This window comes from Phoca vitulina, unplaced genomic scaffold (genome assembly GCF_004348235.1).
Source record: "Phoca vitulina isolate PV1807 unplaced genomic scaffold, GSC_HSeal_1.0 scaffold25, whole genome shotgun sequence".
Classification (NCBI taxonomy): domain Eukaryota; kingdom Metazoa; phylum Chordata; class Mammalia; order Carnivora; family Phocidae; genus Phoca; species Phoca vitulina.
Genome location: NW_022589728.1, coordinates 26,201,770 through 26,223,737, shown reverse-complemented (window position 1 = coordinate 26,223,737; position 21,968 = coordinate 26,201,770). Strand labels below are relative to the sequence as shown.

Here is a 21,968-nt window from a genome sequence, read left to right as displayed (position 1 = left end):
GAGAGAGAGAGAGCATGAGCGGGGGGGAGGAACAGAGGGAGAGCAAGTCCCCCAAGTTGGGCTCCCTCCCAGGACCCTGGGATCCTGAGCCTAAGGCAGACGCTTAACCTAACTGACTGAGCCACCCAGGCGCCCCTATAGTGTTATTCTTGAATTTATTATTTTATTCTTTTAGTTTCACATCTGTCTAGAAGTTTGTGCATCAGTCTAAAATACACACTGTTTTGTTAGACTTGCTTTAATCTTAATGAATTGTAATAGTTTATATGTTTGTATACACTCATTACTCCCCTTTTCATACATCTTAAAATATTCCCTTTATTTTTCTAAATTAATTTTCCTACTAATTTCTGTCATACTTCAAGAAAAAAAAATCCCCAAATTTAGGGTTATTTAAGATTAAGAATTATATTAAATGTACAAATTAATTTAGAAAATTTAGAAAAATTGAATAACAAATAATTATGGATAACTTGATAATTTAACACAACTGAATTTTCTGGCTCATATCAAAAAAAGAATGATAATCCCTGCAGAGGCATGGATGGAAACATAATTCCCCAAACACCTGTATCTTGACCTTTTCCCTCATGAGACTCTGAGAAGCAAGAACCCTCCACAAACACACCAAAACTTACCATCTCTGTGTTGCTAATGGTTACAAATAAATTCTGCAGATGGGAGTAGTTCCCCCCAAACATTAAAATATTTAAACAATTAAAGATTACTCAGGTTAATAGACATCTTGAGGAGAAGACATTAAAACTAAAAGTCCTTCTTATCTCATGACCAATAATGACTTGTCAGATTTCCTAACACCTGAGATTTCAAAAGAAGGGTGCTGATCAGAAAGGAACTATTAATTCTGGGCCACAGGTCAGATGAGGGAAGAATACATCTAATCTGTATCATAAATTTAGAACTTCAAAGAGTCTGAGGGACTCAGAGTGTCTGTGGAGAGAAGCCTGTGGAAGAGTTGTAAGCAGGCACCGTCTCTCTATTGCAATGTGTGGGGGCCACATGCATGCAGGGTAGGTGCTTATATTTGAGCCATATCAGTTCATGCCTTGATTCCCCATTTTCTCTTTATCTCAGTTAAGATCTCTTGCTATATGGTGCCCCATATCTTAGACCCAACCACATCTTGAGTCCATCTTGTTGGAGGCATGATTATTGGTAGCTTTCTTCATGTCATTTGTTATACCATACATATACTTTGTGCCAAGCACTGGGTTGCATATTTCACATATGCTATTCTATTTACTCCTCAGAAAAAATCTGAAGAGTATATAGCATTCTGGATTCCTACCTAATTTTTACTAGTACTCTTGTTTCCCATCTCCCTCAGGATTTACAGTTTTACTGTCTGTGGACAACTTTCCAGGTGATCTCTATAGCTCCATTGAACCTCAGAATCTTCATTCCTTCATTAGATTCCACCTGCTAGTATTGCCAATGAACTGACCCAGTGAGTTTTGGATAAACTTGTGCTCTCTCCATGGTTAACATTTGGATCTAGGTCAGGTTTATCTTATCCCTCTCAGATCTGTTCATAGTTTGTTGTCTTGTCTTGTCTGTCTATCCATTAGTCCAACTATCTATTTGATACATCAACAAGGATAAACAGAAGAATTCTAATTCTGATGCTTTCAAAGACCCATAAGGAGACAGTTCTTAAATTCAGTGTTGATACTAACATTGAAAAATCTTACCCCTTTCTAGTGTTCATAGGTGGAGATTCTTGACCAAAATGATTACTAGTCAAGTACATGTCTATTGTTCCTATATACTTATGGATTTAGCCTGATACAGTTTCAATACATTACAATGTACTATAGGTTCTCAGTAGGTAATCATTGATGGATGTTACAGATGGAAAGACATTTAGGAGGGAGTAGGAGAAAACTAAACTGCAGGAAAAAGAGTGCTAGACTTTGAGTAGGATCCATGATTCAATTTTTGGCTATGCTCTATATTAGCTGAGTGTCTGGGAAAGTTTTTTCAACCTTTTGAGTCTTTGTTTCTTTGTGTATAAAACATAGGTTATATTATTAACTTATTCATAAGATCCACAAAATTCTCTATAGAAAAGACTATGAATTCAGGCACAGAATAGGAGATTAGATATCAGAAAATAGATGATACATTCAATGGGACAATTAATGAAATATTTTTTAAAAAAGATTTTATTTATTTATTTGTCAGAAAGAGAGACAGCACAAGCAGGGGGAACGTCAGGCAGAGGGAGAAACAGTCAGAGGAAGACGCAGGCTTCCTGCTCAGGAACTCGATCCCGAGACCTGGGGTCATGACCTGAGCCAAAGGCAGATGCTTAACTGACTGAGCCACCCAGGCATCCCCAATAAATGAAATTTATTGGAAGAATTCATTTACAAAGTACAGACAGATTTAAGAGAAACTGACAAGAAGGGAGCTGTTACTTAGGTCAGAAAGAGGAAGGAGATTCAGGAGTTACTAGAACATAGAAAAAGAGTTCTACCTATAGAAGAAGGCTGGCTTATAGGAATCCTGGCTCGGGCAGAGTAAGCAGCAACTACAAGCTCTTACTTCATGCCAGTACCATTACCTAAATACAATTGTAAGACTGATGGATTGGAGCCCAATTGATTCAGACCTTAAAGGCCAGCTTTCTGGGCCAATGAGAGAGTAGAGAAGGATGGAAATTGGATCTGAAGGGGCAAAAAGACTAACAGAACGCTCAAGAAATTTTTGTTGAATAAACAAATGGTTGAATCTGAATCCCTATTATCATTCCAAAGACAAAACAGTATGCCATAGACTGAAAATCTGATGTTAAAATGGAGAAAATATAGATGGGAGAAGATAATAAAGGAAAGACACTAATTTGTTAAGGGTTGAAAATAATGGATAAATTAAAAAAAAAAGAAAATAATGGATAAATTGAAAATCAATGCGAAAAAAAGTCAAAAAGAAAAGAGGACAAAAAAAGACTTTAAATAAAAGCAAATGTATTATAATAACAATAATAAAAAGAAATTAAGTATGGACCTTAAAATGAATATATCATACTATACTGTACTATACTATACTAGTAAACTTGTTATTGAGATTAGTTAAGGCATGATTTTTAAAATTTTTTATTATTTTTTTAACACTTGAAATTTTATTCGAAGTTGTTAATAATTGAACAAATAAAAATAACACATGAGAAATATAGTTCATTTTTCACATGTAACATTGCTGAAGGTTAACAGTTCTAAATATTGAGATTTGAAAAATAGATGCATTTTAATTGGGAAAAAGATCAAAATGCTTATTATCACCACATTAATTTTTTCTGTTGTGCTGTCAGTCTCTTTCTAATTTATTTTGCAGAAAATCTTTTTTATGTTTTGAATACTAGTACTTGTTGGTTACAAAGGTTGTGTTGGGGAGGAATAAATTTATTTTACCCTTCAAGATTCTTTTGGCTGGTCTTAGAATTAAATTGACATGCGACAGATTTACAGGAGAAAATTGGATTTAATTACATACATATGTGGAATCCACATAAAACATGAGAGATTCCAAAGACAGGTAAAATGAGGTATACATGTTATGCTAGACTGAAAAGAAGGGGGTAGGGGTCTGGGGCTACAAAAGGAAGGAAGACAATTCATAGAAAGAATGGAAAGAGTAAATGTTTGATAAACAAGTATTTGCTGGGCCATCTAGAAACAATGGGATGTAGAGGACTTTGATCAAACAGGTCTTGCTAGGTTCCTGTCTACCATACCTAGTTCGTATTATACTATGGTTAATTATGGTGATAACTTCCTTCCTGGAACAGGTTTTCCAACTAAATCCTTTTAGGCAGTTAGCACAGAGGCAAAAAAGAAAAACTTTTTGACTCTTCTCTTTCTACAGAAGTCTACAGTTGCAACTATTTTCTCCCAACAGAAAAATAGCATTTACAACGATTAAATTTGAATGGTTATTAAATATATGCAAAAGTGTTCAATCTCTTTATTATTAAGAAGAGGAAGTAAATTTAGACCACAATGAGATAGCACTATCTACTCAGTATATGGGTGGCCAGTTTGAAAACAATATCAAATATTGACAAAGATATAGAGCAAGAAAAAGACTCTTGGAGTTCTGATGGGTATATTATTTGATAAGACCATTTTGAAGTTCAGCTTTATCTAATAAATTTAATGAATTTTTTTAATTTAAAGATTTTATTTATTCATTTGAGACAGAGAGATACAGAGGGAGAGAGTGCATGAGCAGGGGGAGAGGCAAAGGGAGAGGGAGTTGCAGACTTCCCGCTGAGTGGCGAGCCCAACCTGGGGCACGAGGAGCCCAATGTGGGGCTTGAGTTGGGGCTCGACGTGGGGCTTGAGCCCAGGACCCCAAGATCATGACCTGACACTTAACTATCTGAACAACCCAGGCACCCCATAAGGCATGATTTAACTTTTAAGCTTAAAGTAACTCAAAGTAGAATGTTGTTTATTGTGCTGTTAGCTAGAAAGCATAGTCTACATTCTACATTTATATAGTCTTCAAAATTAGAGCAAAATTTTGAGTTAGAATTTGGGACCTAAATCAGTTTGCATTTGGTGCACATATACTTGGTGCAGCACCCAAATGAGATAGGTATCCACATTGTTGTAGAATGTAAGTTGAGGTAGTTCAGTGTTCTAGGATGCTTGCAAATAGGGCTTTACCTGTCATTAATTAATTTAATTACTACTAAATTTTATATACAAACCAATCATTGACTACACAAGATCTCATGGATACCAAATTTGCATTTAACAACATATTTTCCAAAACAGCAAACGTATTTTAGATATGTGGTAGAGGTTTTATTCTAATGACAATGGAAATTTCATTTTATTTCATGTTTAACTGAGAATTATGCTTCAATGGTGATTTTTTTTAAGTTACTCATTTAATTTTCTTCCTTTTGTGGTAAGCTGATTTTTCCTAGTATTATCAAAATTAAAGCTACCAGAACTTAGCATAAAAGTCAAAGAATACTTTAAATTCCAGAAAGATATTATTTTGTAACTTAAATTCAGTTTTGCCTGGTTTTGGCATGGTATCCAAATAATGTAGGGGTCTATGTTGTTGCTAAATATTAGCTCAGTTTTCTAGAATGGATCCAAAATGAAGGCAGCTTATATTTCACAAGAATTTATGAGAATTTATAGAACTAAGGGTGCCTGGGTGGCTCAGTTCGTTAAGCGGCTGCCTTCGGCTCAGGTCATGATCTCTGAGTCAGGTTCACTGCTCGGTGGGGAGCCTGCTTCTCCATCTCCCTCTATCCGTGGCTCATCCTCTCTCTCTCACTCTCTCTATATCTCAAATAAATAAATAAAGTCTTAAAAAAAAGAATTTGTAGAACTAACTGCTAATAAGCATCAAGATATTTTTTTGAAAACTCTTAAAAATCATCAACAAAAAAGAAATTATAAAAATGTTGGTAATTGTTTAGAGAAATTTATCTGGACAAAAAACAAAGAAGTTAGCTGTCATAAAGGAGGGCTGTATATTTTTATTTTAAAAGACTTAGGTTACCTGCCATTGAGTGGGCTGAAAAAAAACCATAATTTTCTTTTCCAATAGTCAAAATTCCTATTTCCTATTTCATTATTTCATAATGCACTGTCTATAGTTATATGTCAGTATTTATCAACATGGAAAAATTTTCATTGTTTCTTCATGGCAGATGTGATCATTTTTAAAAAACCAAGTTAACAACATTCTCAATAGATAGAAATAATTGGCTTCAAACTTATAATAAAATTGGTTAAATTAAGTGGTCCATGAATACAATTGAATTACCTTTTAGTATGAAGATTAAGCAAAAGTGTGTGAATCATAAGATAACCTATCATGCAATTTCTGATTATATTCTGTCAAAAGAGATAGTGTTTACAAAGAAATGTGAATTTTCATGAATCAATGCATCATAAAAATCTAAAGATTGTGCTTTCCCAATTTTAAGAATCATGTATGACTAAATTTATTTATTTTTTTATTTATTTTTTATTTTTTTATTTTTTATTTATTTTTTTTAAAGATTTTATTTATTTATTTGAGACAGAGAGAATGAGAGAGAGAGAGAGAGTACATGAGAGGGGGGAGGGTCAGAGGGAGAAGCAGACTCCCTGCCGAGCAGGGAGCCCGATGCGGGACTCGATCCAGGGACTCCAGGATCATGACCTGAGCCGAAGGCAGCCGCTTAACCAACTGAGCCACCCAGGCGCCCCTCATGTATGACTAAATTTAACAAAGGCACCATTCCTCAGGATAAAAGATGTCATTTAAAAGGAAGTGTGGGGTAATCTCTATTTATAGTTATAGGTTATCTACTTTATTTATTTATTTACACCTTTAACAAATGTAGCTTTTTTTTAATGCAAACTAACTCCGGTGTCAAATTTAGATATCAGCTGAATAAATATCTCCAGAGAGGTATTAGGGAAAATGATTAGCAGGAAGTTCAGCTACCAGAAGAAAATGCGGGAAGTAGGTGGTGGGAGAACAGAAATACGCTTTGAATCAATAAAAGAACTTGACAGATGTCTTCTGTTTCTCTGATTAACCAAAGGTAACCTGCAAAATTTTCACTAAGAGAAAATTGTTGATGGAATTTTTAGTTAAAGGAAAATTATGGTGCATTTTGACTTCTACTTAACATTCTCACTGAGTAGGTTCAAATATTTCAATGGATTGAGTCAACTGAAGTCCACACAAGTATTTCCTAATGGGGGAGATCTCTGATCTAGAGATCCATGTGGATGTGTTATGAATTGCATAAAATCTTATGCAGATTTTGACACACTTTTATATATACACGAAGAGAAATAAAAATGTATACTCTGATGATATGACGCCTACAATCATCTTTGAACACTTGCCTCCACCTAAGAGCAAATATAATCATACTAGAGAGATTTTACTGATTGTTTTAACCCAGAGGATCTGATCAATATCAGAAGTGAGCCCTATTTTCCTTGCCTCACAGACTTTTTCCTATTTCTCTGATATAAATTAATCCCAGCATTTTGGTGGTGGTTGGTGGGGGGCTGGGGGTGGAGTGGAGATGTTTTATTTTTCGTGGGAAACAAAGTATGTGGTTGCCGACTCTATTTGACAGCATCTCTGTATGGATGGCGGGGATAATTATCTGACATACGGACTTCAGCAAGTGTTTCCTTAATTGTCCACCCAGCTGGTACTCTCAGAATTTTCCCAGCTTTTGTAGTTTTGATCAGATAAAAAATGAAAATACCACGGGAGAGGAATTGCAAAGCAGTCAGTTGCTAAAATCCTGGTTCCACAGTTTCAGTACATATCAATACTTAGAAAGGAGAATAGGGGAACTGAGAAATTTTCTATAAGCTAATAAGAGTAATAAGAACTGGGTCTTGGACAAGGATCTGAGTAGGTGGCAGCACTTCAGTGACAAGAGCACCGCAAACCAATATGAGGCACGTGCAATGGAAGGAAGAGAAAGAAAACAAGAAACAAACAAAAAAAATCTGTGTAACCTTAAAGGTGGTGGTGAAAATGTATAGGTTCTAAATATGGTCTAAATATCGAGCCAACATTTGAAAGCTTTTATTTTGAGATTGAAAAATTAATTTCTGTGGTTTATGTGTTTGTTGTAATAAGACAATATTTACATTCCACTTAGAAAATAAACCAAAGGCAGATATCGTTTTGTCTTACGCTCTTTTCGTTCTATTCACAGCAACAAAACGATACCATCATTTTTATGTGACTCATATGCAAAACAAAATTCACTCATCTGTGTGGTCTACTGATCGGAAATAAAATCAGATATTTCACTTCTAACTTCATCAAGCAAAAGAAAAATCAGTGTGGTTCCAAGAAGAGATGAACTCAATTGGTAAGGAAATATTTGTTTTACAATTTTTGGAAAAAATTATCAATAGCATCCTGTAAAAAAATGTCAAATGCCAGAGCATATTCTTTATTTTTAATTTTAAATTATATTATTATTTTAATAAAACCATAACTGGCACATGAAGGAACACATTCCAGTTTTGGAAAGATGCAATTTCATGAATATTGAAATTTCCTTCTGTGTACATAAAAATAAATTTCAGGTGTCACTGAAAAACATCACCTCTTAATATTTTGAGCTCTGCATTAGTAAGCTGTCAACTTCTTGAACACCAGAAAGATGCTTTGGTTATGCTTTCATGAACTTACTTGATCATATTGGCTTTATTTTTGTACATAGGTACAGCTTTACTTCACTTGTTCTGTTTTCGTTTCTACACTTAACTTCTGTAACCCAAAATATATGCCGACTTGCAAAAATTTTTTTTTCCCACTTTGTTTTTATTTCTGTTCTCAGATTTGTTTTCCTGGTACCATAACATTTTGTGATGAGGTGGGGCATTGAATATATCTAAGTTTAATTATCATAATTGTTTGATCAAATATTTGATTTGGGGATTGGTCAGTGGGATTGAGGAGTCAGCCACAAGAATTTTATATTAGAACTAATTTAGGAGAGAGGTGCTGTCCCATTTACTTCTGCCAGTCAATGACAGGGTGAAATCTGAAATCTTTCATACATCGGGATGCAAGATGAAACTGTCAATGCTACCCTCACATGTTTCTAAATGGTTGCATATTAGACCTTGTAGATAAAGCCCCTATATATGTCCTCGTAAAAAGATTTACCTTGGATGGCAAGGCTGAAAACTCAGCAATACTGAGTATCAGTATAAAGTCACATTCCGTAGCTCTATTTGGAATTTCTGCATTTAATGTTTTTGGATGGGCAATTGGAATCATTAATAGAGAAGTTTTTTACATTTACCTTGGGCACAGAGGTTTTTGTCAACTGTTTTTCAAGAAAGATGGGAGACCTAATAAAAGAGAAATAATATATATTGTTTAGTATGCATGTTTGACACTCAGGTTTATTGATATGTTCTGCCTTTTATAAGATGAATACTATGACAAATGACAGAGAAGAGATTGCACGTCACTATCTCTGTTCTATCTATGTACTGCCAATAGGCAAAGATTTCTCATTTCATACATCATTTACAACTTCCCACAGTAATTTTACAGAGTTCATATCCTTGGTACAAGGCATAGCAATTATCTATACACATATATGCATGCAGGCATACTGAATGTGAAAACCAGGCTGTTCTAAAGAGTTGCAAAGTTCGTACACTCCAGCCAATAAAAGTTGGTAAAAGCTTTCTTCTTTTAACTGATGCCCCAGTGTTACCACTGAAACTGGTTTTCAGGAGGTCTTCTTTTAGAGTACTGTTGGTAAAATATTATTTTCAGTTTTTCCAATTACTTTTGTAACCCAAAAGTTACCTTAAAAAAAATTTATGTTCTGGGATGCCCGGGTGGCTCAGTCGCTTAAGCGTCTGACTCTTGACTTGGGCTCAGGTCATGATCTCAGGGTTGTGAGACTGAGCCTCCACCTCCCCTCCCCCCCCACCCCTGTTGGGCTCTGAGCTGGGTGTGGAGCCTGCTTTAAGATTCTCTTCCTTTCCCTCTGCCCCTCCACCTCTCTCTAAAAAAAAAAAAAAGAGTATGTTCCCTTTTCTATACACTTTTACTCTTTTGCCTCAATAGAATAAGAAAAATGCAATATTGCATTCTGGAATGGGTAAAAAGCAACCTTAAAAATGTAGATTTTCAATTTTAAATGTGAATACACATTAACATAGGACAGCATTTGGTTATTTTGGACTTTCTAAAATTATTTTAAGTTCTCATAGTTGTTTTACTTTTTCATCTAATATAGTATACATAACATCTAGAAAGATTGTAAATTGCTAAATTGATACATAATTTATAATCTCCAGAAATAAATTCTGAACTGTTTCATGAGTTATCATTAATCTATAATTAATTTAAAATTTTTGATTTTCTATGGTTTTTTTTCAAATTTCATTATTTTTAATATTCTGGTTTTCATTATGTGTGGTTAGAATGATGAATGGTAACTCTCGAGTTTTTTTCGAAAATACAGAAAGTAATGATTCAGATTCAGCAGACACAATGAATCCCACTAGCTATTTATTAATAAATTAATTTTCAAAAATTATTTGATGTGTTGACATGCCATATACCTACTCCTCCACCACCATGATTTCTTAAGATTTGTCCCTTTCTTTTGGGAGATGATTGCTTCCAATTTCCTTTTTTTAACCTTTACTTGGTATCCCTGGTACATCAGAATGCATAAATCTATACATGGAAAATAAGATTTCTCATATTTAGGTCCTTGTATTTTAAGATAAGACAGGAACAAATAAATGGTATGTTCTACCTTTGTGACTCTTTCTATTACTAATGTTTGATAAGTGCACAAGAAATTAGAGGTCTTTGCTTTTTAGTAAAATTCAGGAGAATAGAGTGCCAATGCTATTCTGTCACTGACCATTTTCTTGTCCTTGAATTGGTCCCTCCCTGCACTTCAATATTTCACTTGTAAAATGAAGCAAATTAGATCATTAAAAAAAATTTTTTTTTAATATAGGTAAGATCGCTCTCATTAGCCACAACACCAGAAATATTATATGCCTGGAAACCAAACAGTTTTGCAAATTCCTTTTAAGGATACAAAATGAAGGCCCTATGTTTTAAATTTAAGATTGTTCTAATGGCTACTGTAATTTAACTTTACTTGCCTATAATCCTAGTAATGTTACAGTCAGTGACAAATGATAACTATAGAAATAGCTCCAGTGTATCTTGATTTTATGGATAGTCACATTTAAAAAAAAACAGGCTAGCATTTTCATTGAACACTCAAATCCACATATCTGTTTTTCATAGCTAGTTGGTTTTTGAAGACTTTTTACTAGGCTTTATAGAATGCCTGAAAAACATAGGAAGAAAATAAATGCCTATTCAAGGATAATGTGAAGTTTTTAAAATGAAGAATTTAGTCAAAAGCAGTTTTTTAAATGAACTTAAACATGGAATGATTGTTAAAAAGCCACAGTGAGGAATGCTTTATAGCACTGGCCCTAAAGTGACAGAAAGAGCTATGATAGCATTATGCATACCACATATGTAAAAAAGTCACAAAAAATTTCCAGAGGCTAAGTCATTTCTTCCTTTCTAATCTTGAGATTCAAACCAAAGCCATTTTGACTGCAACTTCATTCTCTGTGTACATACAAATAAAGAATGAGTGGTGTTTTTAAACAATAAATGAAAAAAAAATTAATATCATGATCAGATCTCACTTTTTCCTTACTGATGTTATATTAAAGATGTTTTTATCACTCCTTCATTCAATAGTATTTATTGAGATTCTCCTGTTACATAAAAACTAAACTTTTTGCCTAGCTAAACTTAGTTTGACATTAATTAAATGCAGTGTCAGATTCTTGCCATAATAAAGATGACTACATGTATTAAATTTCTGTTGTTGTGTAAGAAACTGCTCTAAAAGGGTGGTTTGAAATTGCTCTAAAAGGGCCAGACATTCATTATCTAACAATCTCTGTGATTGGGAGTCTAAACACAGATCAGCTGTGTCCTCTGAAAGACTGCTGTGGAGGCATTGCTGAGGGTTGAGTTCTCATGTGAACGTTTAACTAGGGAAGGATTCATTTGCAAATTCACTTAGGTTACTGCTGTAACTCATTTCACTGTGGGTGTAGGACTGAAGGCCTCATCTTGGTAGCTGTTAGCTGGAGGTCCTTACAGGCCATTGGCTGGTAGCTCCCTTCAGTTCCTTACCACATGGGCCTTCCAATGTGACTGCTTGCTTCATCAAAACCAGAAAGAGCAAGAGAGGCTCCTACAAAATTCAAGCTATGACCTTATGTAAGTAATCAAATAAACACATACATGTCAGTAATACATTCCATTGTCTTTACCATATTCTGTTGGTGAAGAGCACATCATAGATCTCATCCACACTTAGGGAAAGGAGATCACATAAGGTCATGGGCATCAGGAGGTAGGGATGATAGAATAGAGGGCACTTTAGGATTCTGTCTGCCATATTACATAAAGCAACAGTCTAGGTATAATTCACTTTCAAAGAAATACATAAACAAAAATAGGGACAGTTAAGGTGTAATTCAAACAGTTTTACTCGGAAACTAGGAAATTTGGTTTTGCTATTAGCAAGTTGTATGGCACTCAGTAACCCAAGTCACCTCTCTGGTAGCAGAAGGGTTTATGTCCACATCTGAAAATGGAAGGGATTGGACTGGAATGATTGCTAAAATCCTTTCTCAGCACTAGACCTCTACAAGGCCCAGAATGTTTGGAATACATAGAATTATTCAGTGAACTAAATGTTCTACTTTTTACCCCGACATTTATCCAGAAGTTTGTCTTCTTAATGGCTTATATCCGGAAGGCTAAATCTATCAGGATTTCAATTTAATTTAAATGTATTTTTAAATTTCCTTTCTAAAGAAGCTGTGGAAAATAGTAGAGTTAATGGTTAAAAAGGTGCCTTCTGGAGTCAGATGCTTCAGCTCAAATCCCAGCTCTTCCTTTCATTAACTGAGTGATATTGGGCAAATATTTAAACTCTCTTCATTGGTAACATGACATGATAATAGTACCTGACTTAGAAGATTGTTGCCTCACAAATACTAATTATTTCATAAATATTAGCTGTTGTAGATTTTATCATCATTACAATGTAATGCCATTAAGTTAAACAAGGAAAATACATACAAGATGAATAATAAAGTTTCTCTGCTGTCAAGGAACTCCCAGAAATGGTGCTTTATTGGAATATTTTCTCTTCTAGGTAGAATATGTCATTATAAAAAAATGTTTTATTCCCCTTGGGATTTATCAGTAACCAGGATGTAGTTGGAATTCTTGTTTAATTTGATAAATATGGTTATATTAATAATTGAATAATTTCTGTTGGATTTTATCCAACATTCTCAGAAAGAATTAACTAGGACAAGGTTTTTTTTAATATAAAGATAATATCTACTTTATGAAATGTTCATTTTAATTCTGTATATTCTGTTCTTTTGTGAGCAGATTTCCAGGTACAACACTTCATGGTTATTAATAAATGGGCCATACATAAATTATGCATTAAGAAAAAATGAAAGACAAAAGCACTGAGCATCTCTTTTGCTAGTTAGATGAAGCAGTTTTACTGTCTGACATTGAAGACAAGACAGTCAGTATAATTTCATAGAATTACAAGCAGCCAGATTCACACCCCACCTCATCTTTCAAACTCTCTTTTGTTCTCTACACAGAAAAATCACAGGGAATGAGAAATAACCATGGACGGACCACCATTTTACTCTGGAAGAGAATCCTTACCCATACACATTTCTGAAATTATTTTTAGCACGTGGTCTTGGGTTTTCAGTCTTTGAACTTCTTCTATGGCACAGGGACAAACTCAAAAATCCAAAAACTGCAGAAGTCAAATATGGAAAACTCTAATAAAAGTAGACATGTTTAACAGTTGACAAACATAATATGAGTGTGATGAAGCATGGCAAATATCGATGTGTTTCATGAATATGTGTATATCTTTTGAGAGAAATTGACCACTAAGATGGATGAAAGGTAGATCACTGATAAATCTCTCTTTATTTTTAACTTCAAAAGGAGGAAAGAAATATCAAGAGTTAAGAAGAGAAATACTATCAAATAGCTGCATTCTTAGTTGGTAAAAGTTACACCAAATCCTTTTGAGTATGCACCAAATCTGAAATTGTCTTTTTGCTTTATTTATTTCCTTCTTTGTTTTATCTCTTTATTTAGAATATCAGATCCAAAATGGCAAGGATCTTTGTTCATCACTTTAACCCATTTCCTAATGTTGTGTAAGGCCATCGTAGGTGCTCAGAAAAAAATTATTCAATGAATGAATGGAGTCAAGAGATTTTGATTCTGATTTTGCTTGCAACTAAATAGCTGGAAGACCTTAGGATAATCACTTCTTGGAGGCTCATTTTCTTCACTTTTAAAATCATGGCATGGGGGTGCCTGGCTGGCTCAGTGAATAGAGCATGTGACTCTTGATCTTGGCGTCGTGAGTTGAAGCCCTACACTGGGTGTAAAGCCTACTTAAGTAAGAAAACAAATGCTGATGTAGACTAGATAGCTAATGTTTCTTGCAGCACTAATATTCATTGATGGCATACATGATTCAAAGGTTCACATGATAACCACCTAATGTTTTTATAGGAAACTTCGCTTATGTAACAGATTTTATTTGACCAATCTTTTTTTGTTTGTTTGTTTGTTTATGGATCATTATCCAAGATGAAATTATTTATGATGGGGGCGCCTGGGTGGCTCAGTCGTTAAGCGTCTGCCTTCGGCTCAGGTCATGATCCTAGGGTCCTGGGATCGAGCCCCGCATCGGGCTCCCTGCTCAGCGGGAAGTCTGCTTCTCCCTCTCCTACTCCCCCTGCTTGTGTTCCCTCTCTCGCTGTGTCTCTCTTTGTCAAATAAATAAAATCTTAAAAAAAAAAAAAAAAAGAAATTATTTATGATGTTAATTGTCAATGCTCTTTTTAATGTCTGCTTTTTGTTGCTGATTAAACCATGCTTTTTGTCTGATGAATCCAGTTTTGGTTATTTAGATGCCCAAGTAAGGTAAAAATGGAAGATTCCCTGAGTTCACACTGAGTGTTCTTTTAAAAATTTTTTTTAAGTTAATTTTTTAAATGGTGAATTTCTAAAAATTCTAAATTTAGGTAGATCTATTTGATAGAGAAAAGAGAAAATTGAGAGATACCTAGTTCTTTCCACTTTTAGGAGTGCTATGAACATCTTGGATGAGTTGACATTAGAGGAATCTTCATTTATCTCTTTTCATATTCTGTGTGAGGAATGTAAATTCAATATTATACTAAATGCTTTTGAATGGATTTGTTAACTGATCATAACTTCACTGCATAGTCAGGTGATTGGATTTATAATTGTGGAAAGATATTGCTGATAGTGGTGAAGAACAGTTAGGTTCCTCTTGCCCCTGTGATGATGTTTTAATTTTTAATTGTCCACATATGTTTCTTTCTCAAGAGTGCCCAAGTACTGTATACAATATTTTAATAAGACCGATAAATAGAATTCCAAATATATTTCATGTCAAATACAAAGATTTACTAGGTTGATACAAAGGTAAAATAAATTTTAATATTTATTATATTGAAAATGTTTGTAAAGTCATTGATTTTGCTCTTGTAATTGCAAATAGGAATGTGAAAAATGAATGAGCCCTAGGGGACAACAAGTGCTATAATATTCATATTTAAAGAACACTATGATGTTCATATTAAAAACTATGTTCTTTACTTAGTTGAATTTACTTGCTAATTGAGTCTCAAATGCTATTAAGCATTGTTTGCAGATTTCTAACTTCTGGGCGAATGCATTAAAAAATGTGGGCCTCTAAAACTTGGAAAACATTTATGTTAATCATTTTTATTGATAGGTCTTCCCTCTAGACCATTAGAAAGTAAAAGTAGTCAAAACTAAAGTTCCAAAGAGGAAAAATGAAACTAGTGAACTCCATTGATGTTTAACTTCCTAAGAATTTCAGCATACAATTTTCCCATACAGGTTCCATTAAAGTTAATGGGAGTCGTGTGACTAATTCTCTCTGTAGGGTACTAAAAATGTACCCTGCAGTATTAAAACGTCTGAACCTAATTTTTACTTTCTCTTAACTTTGATTATGTTGTATTAAAGATAGATACTTTCATTATCATATCCATATATAGTAAAGTTTATATAAAGATTTGAAAATAATCTATTTGAAGGAGAGGCTGAATTTATATGGGTCAGAACAGAATTTTAATTAGTGTTGCAAATATGAGTAATGCTTTCATTATAATGATAAAACAAGCATGAGTATCTATAATTTACCCTCTAGCTATACAAATGGGAACTTAAACCTCAATGAATTCAATAAATGAAACATTTTCAGAACACTTACTTAAAATCAGGTCTACTTTTTAATCAGTCATGTTTTAAGTGAATGCTTATTAATAGATCATTAATAAAACATGCTTACAGAATGAGATTCCAAGAAAGAGGTAAGATGACTAAAAGACAAAAAAGTAAAAAGATCTAATGGATAATTTTTAATTTTGTTTTAAACAATTTAGTTTTAATAAGTTACCTATTTATTTCAAATAATTCTAAATCATTTTTTCAGTTATGTTTATGAAGATAAAACACTACAGATAATCTTGCCTGTGAATGCATGACCCTTTTATACTGCCTAAGTTCCCTCTGTTTTTGCCATTCAAACTAAAATATTAATCTCATTTTTTTTCTTTTAAATAATTTCTACCTGACTTCTATCACTACCTAGGAGAATGAAGTTATAAGGTTTTTATCGTTAAAGAATGCAAAACGAAAAGAACAATATATACACGGATAAATACCCCACCATCCATTTTTTCACCGAAATCAGCAGCTATGCTACAAAAACGGGACATGCACAAAATATTTCTTAAGTACAAAGAACACTGGATAAAGGCAAGGCAATATTGCAGAACAATAAATAAAGCAGAACACTCTCCAAGGGTCCAGAATTTGGTTTGGATAACCTTCCAGAAGGCAAAATTCTTACCCAACACCAACATAAACTGCAATTAGGACTGATCTTTTTATGTTATACATTTATCTTCTCTGGGTTTTTATTACACGATTCTCTGTGTCTAAATTACAAAAGAATCCCACGAGTTTGGGTGGGGCTGGGGAGAATTGTTACTATTGTAAATAAGTTCACAGTTTCCAATTTATTGAAACTGATGTCAGATTCTTAGCTATTGAACTTCATCAGATTTCCAGAGTACTTTCAGCTCAAGATCCCATTTCTTAGAATTCACTTTGAAGCTTGCGACCTTTTCCATTTTGTGCTGCAACTTGCTTATTCGTGATCACTAGGCTTTCGGCTGAAAGCTGTAAGCATCCAAACTACGAGGGGCTCTTTGGACCCATTGGATTTTGGTTTTCCAGGCTGATTTGTGGCATTGACCTTAAAGCAGCAGAGGCAGAAGACTTTTTTAGCCCTCACTATTTATAAGTTACTCTCGAGTGAGAATGAAAAACTTAAATGTAGTTCTTGGAGATATGTCTGGCAATCTGGGCTATACCAATAGTTCACAAAGCCACACAACTCTCATAGGCTGAGCACAATTTCAATCTGAATTGTTCTGATTCTTGAGCTAACTTCAGAAGACACCACCTTTTCTCCATTTTTAAGGACATGATAAGTTGTAACTCAAATTAAAAATAATTCTCCCAAATATTTTTTTTTGAATTTTGAAGAGTGAGAATTGTAAGATTTTGCAATGCCCTTTGAAATAACTAAAAATACCCTCAGATGCTTGGATTTTTTGTCGCTACTTTTAAAAAATGTGTTATTGGTATACTTATACTTTGCGACTTTACAAGAAGAACAGCTGGATGAGTTGAGAAGACTGACCCTCAGACTCTGAATCAAGTACAATGTGCCAAGAAAGTGTAGTGATCGGAAATGTCATTCCTGCTCAGTGTGTGTTGGTGTTTTAAGCAGAAGAACCAATCCTTTCTCGTTAGGGCAGTGCCTCTACTGTGGGCTTGGGGTGTGATACTCTTCTTTTTATCTCTTGAATTCTGTGATTCCACTTCTCTTTCTGATGCCCATCTTCATGAGCCTGCTTTGGTTCCTGATTATTTGGTTCTTCTTTTGTATCAGGCTAGAAAAGTGCTCTTCTCTTTCTTCCATAGCATCCAAACTATACTGAAATTAGTTCTTTAGGAGATTGTCTTCTTCCTTAAAATGTCAGTACCCGAAGGGTAAAGACCATATTTCACCAACGTTTACAGCCTGTCTTACAACTGTGCTCAAACGTTATTGAGCATAATAGCATGGGATCCCTGCTTCCAGAAAGTTCTCAGTCTTTTAATCTATAATTGCTGCACATTGAATTTTTAAATAGACCTAATTTGCATGACAAAGCCTCTGTCAAGGATATTTCTTTCATTTTAGTTATTTTTGCCCAAATTTGCTATTCCATAATTCTGTACTATGCTTAAAGGTGAGCTTCTCTCTATGCCCCCATTACATGAAAATGTGCTCCACTAAAGCCTTCTGCAAAACACGTCCTACAGGATGCCTGCTGCAGATGGCCATCTCTGGATTCCCTGGACCCCTGATGCATGCTCTAAATATGCTATGGAAGTGGAAGCCAGAGGTCCTGGCACAAAGAACTGCCTTTACAGCCTTCCCTGTGGCTGGGACTGCGAGGTCTACATTACCATGTGTTATGTGATGATTCAGTTCACCCCGATTTGCCCTTTGGGAACTGCTGTGAAAACTTCTTTTGTACAGTAAATCATGACAGCATTTGGCCTTCATTTGAGGGTGAATGTATGGTTTATATATTAAAGCCATTTCTCCCCCCTTTGGAAATACCATGTGGCATCAATTTGTTTGTAAGCACAAATCAAATGGCAGTTTGGGATCCTCCAGACGATCCAGAATATGCTGTATTAAGTTTTTAAAGGTTATCAGAGCAGTGAAAACCTAACATTGAAAAAAAAAATTAAGAGACTACTTGAATCCCCAGGAATATGTCAACATACCACAGAGGTCCTTGGACACTTGGAGAAAATCTGATCTGAAACTTTAAAAAATGCCAGGGCATTAATAATATATTTGACCTATAAGAATAGGTCAAAAATTAATATCCTATTTAGAAATAGACACATTTCCCGTGTGTGTGTGTGTGTGTGTGTGTGTGTATTTGCAGAGCTGAAATTTATTTGTTTCACCCAGCCAGCCAAATTTTACAGTATTGGTTTTCAACCACAGGTGACATTAGGGTATAGAACAAGAAACAGTGTCAACGTTCTAGCTTCCACTTTTCAAATATGTCCTATATGAACAAATACGGTAATTCTCTGAATGACTGCTCACTGGTCTGCCCCCAGCCCTGCAAGGAATATCCCAGGCTCTGCACGATGGGTTTCCAAATTTATCCCCCCAGCCATACTTGTGGCTCTTGTGGTTGGTCTGTGGCCTGGAACTCAACTTGCCCAGCAGTTCTGTTTCCCAAAATAGGCTCAGGAAGTTTGTGACCATGTTTGGTTTGTTCCAAAGGAGCTGCATTTATTTAATGAGGTTGTGAACATATACCAAGATTTGTATATGGCTCATCAAATAAAATACATCTTCAACTCTTTTCACTTCAGTACGTGGTTTGGAGTGGGCTGTTTTACAAGCACATGTGTTTATCATATGACTTTATTTGGGGACAAACATGATTTCTTACATTTAGGATACAGTTTCAGAGTGGCTGAACACTTTATTTCATTCCTCCTATTCAAGAAAAAAAAAATATTAAGCTTGGTAGTCCTTTCACCTTATTTTTTGGCAGATTTCTCTGGATACTAAGGGATTTTATTTAATTCAAATGTACCCATCTACCATGGTAGAGACATTAAAAAAAAAAAACAAAACCCTGTGGCTTTACATCCCTTTTTACCCAAAAAGACATATAAGTAACGTCTTCCTATGTGCCAAAGGGATTAGGAACTCTCTTATCAATTACATGCATTTATGGGAGTAACGTGTTCCACTGGTTTGATCTCTCTCTGTTGCTCAACCTCTCTGTGACATTAGGCAAATCATTTACCTCCTAGGTCACTGGCTTCTTTTATTTTTATACAAAATATCTTCCTTAGCACGGCAGAAGAAGGCATTGTAACTAATATTGATAATAGCTATAAAATACATTTTCTTCTCTAAGCCTCTATCATAACATATAGAGCACCAGAGGTGGTCTTTTACTAAATGAGCCTTGGTGAGTAGTTAAAAGACTTGCCCAATATCTTCCAGTTTACTATATGATGTAATAAAGCACATTCTATGAATAAGCCAAATGGATAAAAAGTCTTTCATTTGATGATTCAGATCCAATCCAATCAAGAAGAATATGCCATAGAGTTTATTTCCTGTAATTGCGGAGATAAAATTGATTTTCTCATATTTTTCTCATGTTTTTTTTTTTTCTCCCTGTGTTTGCTACAGTTACTGATTGTGAAAGAAGACTAGAAATATAATTTGTCATTTAAAACTTCACAAACTTCATGGTGCTTCTTTTGAAAAAAAAAATGTAGAGCTGGTAATCTGGATCAAATTCTGATGAGGATTCTTTCTTAGAACTTGACAAGAAAAGAGGGGATGGGTGAAATGGAGATTACACAATCTTGACTTGAAGCGGAAGACTCATCTGGCAACTTATGGCATTCCTCAATAAAATTGAAATGATATTGGAAAAGTTAATCTGGTCCATTTTGCTTGCCCTTGGTCTGGGTCGAGGATTTGGCCAGTGCAGTTACTGCGTTCAGGGGGCGGGGCCAAGGATTTGCGGTGCTGTTGGTGTGTTGGGTGGGTAAGTACGCTGAGAATAATGCGAGCAGGTATTACTGCAACTTTTCTCTAAAGTTTTACAGTACTTCAAAATAAAAAGTGAATTAAAAAAATTTTAAAAAGTTAAGGTGGTTAAGAAAATCATTTTACCAGAATAACTTGTAATATGTTTATCTCTTGTAGAACATTACAAATACACACACATACACACACACATACATATATACATATCTATGCTATATATATATATATTTTTTTTTTAAAGATTTTATTTATTTATTTGAGAGAGAGAGAGAGCATGAGGGGGGGGAGGGTCAGAGGGAGAAGCAGACTCCTCGAGGAGCAAGGAGCCCGATGCGGGACTCGATCCCGGAACTCCAGGATCATGACCTGAGCCGAAGGCAGTCGCTCAACCAACTGAGCCACCCAGGCGCCCTATGCTATATATTATCTTTATGTCTTTCATGTGTGAATACATTTATAGGTATATTCTTATTGTTCTAATTTCTCTAAGATTCTGATACATTCCAGAGCAAAAGAAAAAAAAAATCTTGCAAAGCAGTTCATTAAGACAATAAAAAGGAAGATTTTTGAATGTGTCAAAGATTTATTTCAAGTATTGATAGCTATAATGTATTGGTCTAAATGAACCATCGTGATGGATTTGAGTACCAAATTAAGATAGAGTGAAAAGAGAAATATATTTAAGTTTGTTCTGATTTTTGAAATATTACTCAATTAAAACCTTCTCTAATAAAGATGAGTGCATTAGTTAAGGCTGCCTAAGGGAAAGTCTAATTTGTTTCCTGGCTATTAATGAATACTTTATGTGACTGTTTACTCCTCTATGAAATAAAAAGAGAGGTGTTCCCAGCAACACCAATGGTAAAGGTTAATATTTTTATTTTTATTTTACTGATGGAGGGCTTAATACAAATCCTATCTTCCTTTTTTAAATGGTCAGAAACAGAATTGGGGAACTTTTAGGGAATGTATTTTCACTCACATTTGCTTCCCCAATTAATTTCGTCTACTCAGAAACTATAATTTATGGTAACAGTGCTGAATCTAAGCTAATTTGCTTTCTTAAAATTAGGTCTGAAATAAATGAAGCAGCACCTAGCATGTTCCTGACATGGCCCCTGTAGCATGTTGCTCTTCGCTTGGCCATAAAAACACGAGGTCTTGGTGCTGAGGTAACACCTTCTTCAAACAGATGACCCTGTACCAACGGGCTTGAAATCAAGTATTGTGGCCATTGGTTTGCAAGCTGTATTTGGAAAAGGAAAATTCTGGAGGAAGAATGTTCTATTTTTTTTTTTTTTTTTTATTAAAGTGATCCATACAAACAGCACAACTTTTCTTTCTTGCTACGCGTTAAGATCTGAGTTGAAGCATTGCATGAAAGCTGTACTTATTAGTCAGCAAAGATGTTACTACTCTGGAAAACAGATGAAGCCCTTATATATACTAAAGTTAAAAAAGTCTTTAAGATACAGGGTTTAAAGTGCTGTTTGTCTCTGATGAAAAATTAATGAAAGGTGGAAGCATGGTGTTAGCATGAGATAACCCCTCCAAAATATTCACC

General features: G+C 34.7%; 1 long non-coding RNA gene across 3 annotated transcripts in view; it reads left to right on the top strand.

Moving 5' to 3' along the window:
* LOC116643185 overlaps positions 1-20,248 on the top strand; it is a 48,349-nt gene extending 28,101 nt beyond the window's left edge. For 2 of the 3 annotated variants that reach the window (XR_004301508.1, XR_004301505.1), the window contains 2 exons: positions 7,733-7,891; positions 13,248-13,980. This is a non-coding gene — a long non-coding RNA (uncharacterized LOC116643185). Of the gene's footprint in view, positions 1-7,732; positions 7,892-13,247; positions 13,981-20,038 lie in introns of those variants that run through there. The other variant, XR_004301506.1, reaches the window with a different exon arrangement.
* Positions 20,249-21,968: the final 1,720 nt, after the last annotated feature.